We start from the raw sequence: 8,198 nt of genomic DNA, 5'->3' as shown, positions 1-8,198 counted from the left end.
GATATACTTGAATAGACAATTTAAGACAGTTCCTTAAACGACGAGAAAAGCAAAGCTATTTACAATTACTAATTATTTCTATATATGTCATTACTGAGCAATTCCATTAGTTGTCTTGGCAGAAATGAACTAAAGTCCTTGACATTCCTACAAGCTTCTACAAAATTAATAAAAGTGTAATATAAATTGCACTAAAGTAAATGACTATACATTGGACTTCTAACAAAGGAAAATTCCTCTATCTTCCATGTATTATTAAAAATACATTTGGTGTATATATTTAAAACTAACCTAAAATTGAGATGTGTAACAATTGAAGATTGACAGTAAATAATGTTCTGTTATATTCATACTAAATACATTAAAACATGTATAAAATGTGTTGTACTATCTTTTAAACGGATTTCCTATGTGTTATCCTGTGTTAAGTAACATACTTTTCATTATATTTAAAATTAAATATGTAATAACTGTATTGACCAATTAGATTTGGATGTAACAACATCCTGTTTATAATAACATTTAAGACTAAAACGTAAATTAAGACCCATAAGGGATTTGAGAATAAAATCATATAAACTAAATCATACTAAATTTGGAATGATAGCAATACTTCTTTGGTATCAAACCAGTGTATGTAGTAGCAATACAGTGACCACAAAAGTGTGTGTGGTCAGATCAGAGGATTGCATTATCCCACAGACACAGCAAGCAAGAATATCCTTTTCTTTGCAGCCTTCAAAGTGACTAGCTTTTCGGATGCTCACTTACTTGCTTTCCCCCCCATTGTTCTTTAAACACTTAAATAGTGGGAGAGCATCGGAAGAAGGTATACTGCATAAATAAATGATGACTACAAACATAACTACTTTCATTTTTACCAGTAGCTTGTATAAAAATGTAGTAACTATAAATGACCTCCGTAGTAAAAGTGAAGTAGTTTTAACAAAGATAGATAGACACAAATAGCCTAAACCAGTCTGCCTTTTGATGTGACAAAAGCAGATGATCCAGCAGACAGAAAAACAATGCATGATTTAGAATGAATTCTTCATGGCCGTAACACTAACATCTCCTGATCATGCATGTCTTAGTCTTAGGAAAGTTGCCCTGTGGTTGTCTTTGCCCTTGCTCATATGACATTGTTTATTGTCAATAAGTCATAGAGACATGCATCTGTCTGGCCTCATTTTAATTACAGAGACCACCAAAATTCAACCAATTTTCTCGTCAAATGTCCACAGATCCCATCCTCCAATTTCGTAATTCCAAACATCAACATAAAAAAAATGGGGGTCACCATGTGACTATTCCTAGAAAATAATAAGACAATCCACATGGAAGCCTATAACACTAACAAAAATAAGGTAAAGTTTAAACTAAATTACAGTTAACTTTTTCACACTTTTGTGCACATGCATAATTGCATATATACAAAAACATTATACCATCTCTCAATTACTTAAGTGAAACAGTTGTGTGCTCTCTTTAAACTTACAATATCGCAATGTGAAACCATAAACAACATGTACACCAGTATCACCAGAAAAGTTGGCCTTTTCAATCCTTGGAAAGTGCAAGAAGTATTCATGCAACCTGGATGTGATGAGTCTAAAACAACTTAAGGAAGATGAAATCATGCTAGCCAAAGCTTTTATTGACCATTTCGCTCCTTCTATATGCAGAAATCAAACTCTTAGAGAAAGTAGATGAGGAGGACTTTTTGGTCAAATATTGCGGAGAAGTAAGTGCTTAAGTAAGTATACTAAGCCTAGTTTAATTAAATTTTTAGATTGAAACAATGAGATCAGAGGAGATGTTTGTTTTAACACACAAATATACCTACTGTTCAACAATGCATTGTTATCAGATGAACCTCCTATGTTCCATCATCACCAATATGAGAAAGTATTTCATACCTGCTACTAAGGGAAGAAGCAATAGCTTCTAACAATACTTGTCCAATTATGCCTGACAAATTACCACACAAATGGAATCTGGTCAACATATGCATCAAAGAAGGATTGTTTCTCTACCAATTCGATATTGCAACTGAGTTGTCCTTCAATCAGATTATGGCCTATTCTTTTCTCCTCTTCCAAATAAGCTTCAAGAGCACCGTCAAACGAGGCTATTCCAGTCAACAATATTCATGAAATGCCTAGCAATTTATATTCACAATTGCATCAGGTTCATCATATGAGCCTTCGTTCATGACCCACACGTTGGAGTCTTTAATTCCTCCTCAACATCAGTCAAGGTTTCAAGTACATAACAATCCAACTCAGCTATATTAGAATGAAACTTGAATTCACATGTTATACAAGAACCACAGCAAGGACCTCATGTTTATATCAATCACGCATACGCCAGTGACGGCAGTCAACTCAGAAACCAATCATTCACAATTAGGTCTATTGTTTCTGGAGAATCAGTCGTTCATGAAAATGAAGGAGGAGTTGTCATAGAGGGCATTTACAATTCTACCTCCCTGAAAATGATGCCTACCAATGTATCCCTACAAGATATGGACTTGCATACTAATATTATAATGATCTGTGGACCCAGGACAGACTCCTTTTAATTTTAAGATGATAATAAACGATTTAATTCTATTTCAAAAATAATATTATTTAATAAAATCATAACATAGCAGACAGAGAGAATAAATTAACACACAAAAACATACACAGAAAATTGCCGATCTGGGCTACGATAAAGAACGCTCAACGCGTTGTTATGACTCGTATCCACGCACAAAAAGTATAATGGCAATGACAGCTCCAGGTCGTGCACCCTTATTCCAAGGACTATGCAAACAGTAGAACTATTACTTGCAAGTCCCTTTGTTGCCAAAGTTACACGGCAAAACAACCCTAGTTATACAAAGCTTTGTGAGCAGGTAAGAGCCCAAACTTAACGTTATGTAATGTACTATTGTTTTCTCGCAGATTTACAAATATCTACCACAGGCCTGTCTTTGACTTAACAGCCCCTAAAGTGCACATGACATCAATACTTATGGACTACAATAGCCTTCATGATTCTTACCTTAAGTCTTATTTTTATTGTCACGAAAAGAAAACAAAATTAATTAAAAATGGGCTTCATAACAAAAAGATCTTGGTTGTAATTTGTTCACTGAAAGAATACAATGCATATAGAAACTTTCTAGAGAACGAATTCTTAAAATACATAAGGCGAAATTTGAAGTAGAAGACAAAGGGTATATAATAAACTTAATCTTTTAAAGTATATTGTTCCACAGAAGAAAAAACAAGAAAAAATTACAGATATTAAGAAAAATCCTAAGGCTAAGGAAAGAGAAGAGAAAAGAAACAGTTTTTATTGAACAGGAAAAGAAGTTAGGAGCCAAACAGCTAACCAATAAGTAACTTAAATAAATTAAACATTACTAAGTTTAATACTAATTTTACAGGAAACAGAAGAGAGAAGAGGAAAAAACAAAAAAGCCTGTCAAATTGCGTGAAATGGAAAAAAGAAAATTACAACAAGAGAAAAATGAAATGAAGAGGGAAGCTGAAAGAGAACAAAACTATCTTAGGAAAATGCAAAAAAGAACAGGAAGTATGCATAATGTGTCTCATCATAATTAATATACTTCAAATCTAGCAAAACGTGAAACGAAAGAAACTTCTGGCAAAGTCCTGAGACATCTGAATACACTCGACTAATACACTACATGCACTAAAACAAAAAGAGAGAATGAAAAAGAATTGATGAAGTAAGTATAATTATATATATATATATATATATATATATATAAGATATATGTATATATATATACATATATCTATAGAATATATATATATATATATATATATATATATATATATATATATATATTATATAGTATATATATATATCTATGTTAATTATTATGCTTAGCTGGAGTCTCGATGGCAAAAATATGATCAACATGCTCAAATGATGCATGAACAAAGGCCGAGACAGAAAGAAGAAGAAGAACAGAAAGCTAAAGAGGAAAGAATGAAACGAAGAGAAAAGCTCTTCATGATCCTTCAACAAAGAGAAGAAGGTATGTAATACAAACATGGAAGTACATTTAAATATCATGAATGAAAACTTATGCAATAACTATGTGCATTAGTGGATAATGGATGGATGAATGGATGAATGGATAAAATAATAGATAGATAGACAAATTAATGGACAGATAAGTAATGGATAGATATACAGATGAATAGGTAGATGCGTTAATAGTTATATGATCGGTAGATGCGTAGAGATGTATGTATGGATGAATGGTTGTATTAGGTTGATGGGTGGAACCTGAGGTGATAATTTAACAGACAGCTGGCATGTAGATTAAACAATGCATGTGCTCATCCATTTGGTCAAAAGCTGTTTAAGTATCTGAAATCAGATGATCTGTATATCATCAGTCTGTCAGTCTTAAATGAAATGAATGTCTTTATAGAATGTTATAAATGATCATCTAACTAGGGGATGATTTCCTGGCCCGTCTGTCTATAACCTTGTGACCATCAGTTGATCCATGTATTACTTTGTCTATTAATCCTTATACAACAATGAATGAGTGAACGAATGTATTAATGGAATTATTATGATGTACATGATCATATATTTATCAATTATATATATGGAATGAGGGGTAGACATATTTATAGGATAATTATGTGTACGTCTATCCAAAATTTTACTATTAATTCAAGCAACTACAGCTGTATAATTATGTTGGTGTATAAACACTACCAGTCAGTCAAGTAGAGGGGAAAACTGATGCCTGTTTGTAGCTTGAATAGTTTACTTGTAATAGGGATAGTTAGTTTGTATCTTGATGCCTGGGTACTTTTCTTAAATAACCATAACTGTCCCACCCACATGTAGCTAGTTTGTGTTTAAAATTAGTTTTTCTCCAAGTGTGAACAGATATTAATTCATCAATGGTTTTAGACTGAAAACATATAGCATGGCTTGTAGTGTAAATGGAGAGACAGTTACACTTTAAACATTACTTGTAAGAGTCCATGTACATGTACATGTATGTAAATACATAATATACACATATATTTTGACATGCACATATTATATTATATGCAGATACAATTATTGACAATGGTCTATTTGTGTATTAATTTTTCATCTATCTGAATTAATCATTAGATGGACAAATGGTTAGAATGATAATCATGAATAGACCATAATAAAATACTGAAGAATAATGAAAGAAAGAAAAAAAAATGAAACTATTGGAAACAAATCACAAACAAATTGAAACAGCTCAAAGAAGAAGCAGATCAATTTGAAACTCATTGGTTGAAGCACACAATCATGAAGTCCAAGAGTGTAGAGAAAAATGAAGAAGAAACACAAGCTCTGGAGTCAAAAATATGAAAACCAACGATCCACATCTCATCTGTCTACAACCAACATCAATCATCATAAAATTAACAAGCAAACAACGTTGTCTACAACACGTTGACAATTCATCACCTCAACCTGAAGTATCAAAGAACCAGCAAAGAAGGACAACTGCATTTCAAAGCAGTCTCATACAATCATTTGCCAAGTCAATTGTACTAGAAGAAAAAGAAGTAAAGTCTGAGACAGAAATCAAAGACACTTCAATTAATTCTACTATGCTACCAAAAGCTATTGTGTCTGCTATTAAGGACTCAAATGAATAAGTCAACAACATTTCAGAAAGTGCTCTTACAAACACCTCTGAATACAACAATTTTTATCAGATGCAAATGAACCAGCTGTTCAACAAGCTGAACATCAGCTGTTAATAAATCATGAATTAATATGTACATTTGTACAATGAATACACAAATGATTCAAACTGTCACTGCTGACAATGATTTGACAAATGAGAATGAAGAAACATGTCAAGTTAAAACTGATGTTACAGTGAATATACCTGATGACATCATTATAAAGACTAACATTAATAATGAGGTCAATGAGGTTTCACCATCAAGAATGAAAAAAGTGTTCGTTTTAATCTGTAAAGATAGCACAAAATATATGGAACACTTATAACTAGTATTAAATACTGAGGTTTATTATTATTAATTACAATTGACTAGCTAGAAAAGGGGGGGGGAAAGAAACCTAGGATATAACATAACCATTATTATCATGTTGAGCAGATGTTAGGCATGTGAGTGCTGTACTAACTGGGGGGCGGGAAAGAAACCTTAGAATAAAGGAGGCAAGACTATTTAAAACACAGTCACTCTGAAGTCACATCATAATCGTTTGACCTTTTGGAAAATTCTTTGTCTGTTCTGCCTCGTGGTCAAGTTTACCGAGTAGGGTAGATTCTCGTTTATATGAAAACTTTATTTGAAACAGAGTTTATTGACGTCCTATCATTCAAACAGTCTAGGTGACTTACTTATTTGATTCGTAGTCACAGCGGGAAAGAACCAGAAAAAGTTCGTGAAGATGACAACTCCCATCGCTTTGGGACAGCATCGTTCACGACCGCTACTTGAGCCTGGATCAGGGTGAGGTCTGTTTGGCAACATACATTTGGGTAGATGGAACTGGAGAAGGTGTACGAGGTAAAACTAAAAACTTTAGAGAAAGCACCAAAGAGCGTGGTGGACATCCCTGAATGGAATTTCGATGGTTCAAGCACTGGCCAGAGCACAGGACACAATAGCGATATTTACCTCAAGCCAGTGGCCTTTTGCCGAGATCGTTTCTTAGAGGTACTAATATATTGAAGATGTGTGAGACGTATGGTCCTCAGGATACTTCCATTGATAGCAACAAGCGGGACTCTTGTTTCAAAGTAATGAACAAAGCTAAAATGGCCAAACCTTGGTTTGGTTTTGAACAAGAGTACACTCTATTTGATTTAGATGATCGTCCTCTTGGCTGGCCTAAAGGTGGTTACCCTGGTCCACAAGGCCTTACTATTGTGCTGTTGGAGCTGATCGTGTTTTTGGACGACTATTATGGATTGCCCATTACATTCTCCATCGAGTTGCTGAAGACTTTGGCGAAAAGTTTCTCTTGATCCCAAGCCAGTACCTGGTGATGGAATGGAGCTGGTGCTCATTGTAACTTCAGTACAAGTGAAATGCGCTCAGAGGGAGGTTTAGAAAGCTATTAAGAAAGCTATTGAAAGGCTCAAGAAGCAACATGATGTTCACATTAAGCATTATGATCCTAAAGGTGGTCAAGACAATAGACGTCGTCTAAACTGGTCTTCACGAGACCTCAAGTATCTATGGTTTTTCTAGTGGTGTGCTAATGTGGTGCGAGCATCCGTATACCTCGACAGGTCAACAAGGATGGCAAAGGTTACCTTGAAGACAGACGACCAGCTGCTAATTGTGATCCTTATGAAGTAACAGAAGCCCTTGTACGTACTGTTGTACTTCAGGACTGGGAGATAGAATAGTCTTCCAGGTCAGATGATTTTAGCCACTAATTACGAAGATCTTAAATTGACACTATAATAATGTATTTGTTAGTAATTAGATTTTTTTGTTAATCTACAACTATTAGGCCACATACTGGATATTTTAGTTGGTTTTCTTTATTATTATAAACTGTTTGATTGTTATCCCTTTTATCACAATTTGAAAAATTAACTCTTTGGTAGTAATAACTAATGTATTAACATGTCGATGTATGAAAGTTGGTTATCTAATGTCACATTTCTTAATGACCTTTAGTGTATTATCCTGATTTTACATGTAATCTATGTAGAGACATACAGGATCTGTGTTCGGTACCATGTAGATGTCACACTGTCAGTCAGTATACATTTGGTCATCTTGTATAAAGCTTACCTAGGTTCAACTAGAGGTATATGAATCATTATGATGTAAGACTAAAGATATGTCGTTTGAGAGGTATCAATCGTAGCACTGTCTTCACATTCTCTACTTGTTCCTCTGAGAAGGGTCCACCATATTTTTCCTTACCTAAGTCTAGTCGTGAAGGGTAGTCCTCCTCCCAATATGTCAAGGCACTACGATTCCTGGGATATTTGTTCTTTCTAGCATAGTTGAGTACTTTAGCAATCATTTTGACAGGATTAATAATGTGAGGTGTAATATCTAGCCAATGTTTGAAGAGAAAGTTACTGATAATGACTGTAGACACAGATACACCTGATACTACATATGAGAAGGTATAAAAAATCATTCAGTAAACATTTACAATTT

General features: G+C 34.0%; 1 pseudogene; it reads left to right on the top strand.

Moving 5' to 3' along the window:
• The first annotated feature begins 3,951 nt into the window (after positions 1 to 3,951).
• LOC121366253 lies at positions 3,952 to 7,426 on the top strand (annotated as a pseudogene).
• The last annotated feature ends 772 nt before the right edge of the window (positions 7,427 to 8,198 follow it).

This window comes from Gigantopelta aegis, unplaced genomic scaffold (assembly GCF_016097555.1).
Source record: "Gigantopelta aegis isolate Gae_Host unplaced genomic scaffold, Gae_host_genome ctg5093_pilon_pilon:::debris, whole genome shotgun sequence".
In the NCBI taxonomy this organism is placed as follows: domain Eukaryota; kingdom Metazoa; phylum Mollusca; class Gastropoda; order Neomphalida; family Peltospiridae; genus Gigantopelta; species Gigantopelta aegis.
The sequence above is the reverse complement of the archived record's forward strand: the minus strand, read 5'-3'. Positions and strand labels throughout refer to the sequence as shown.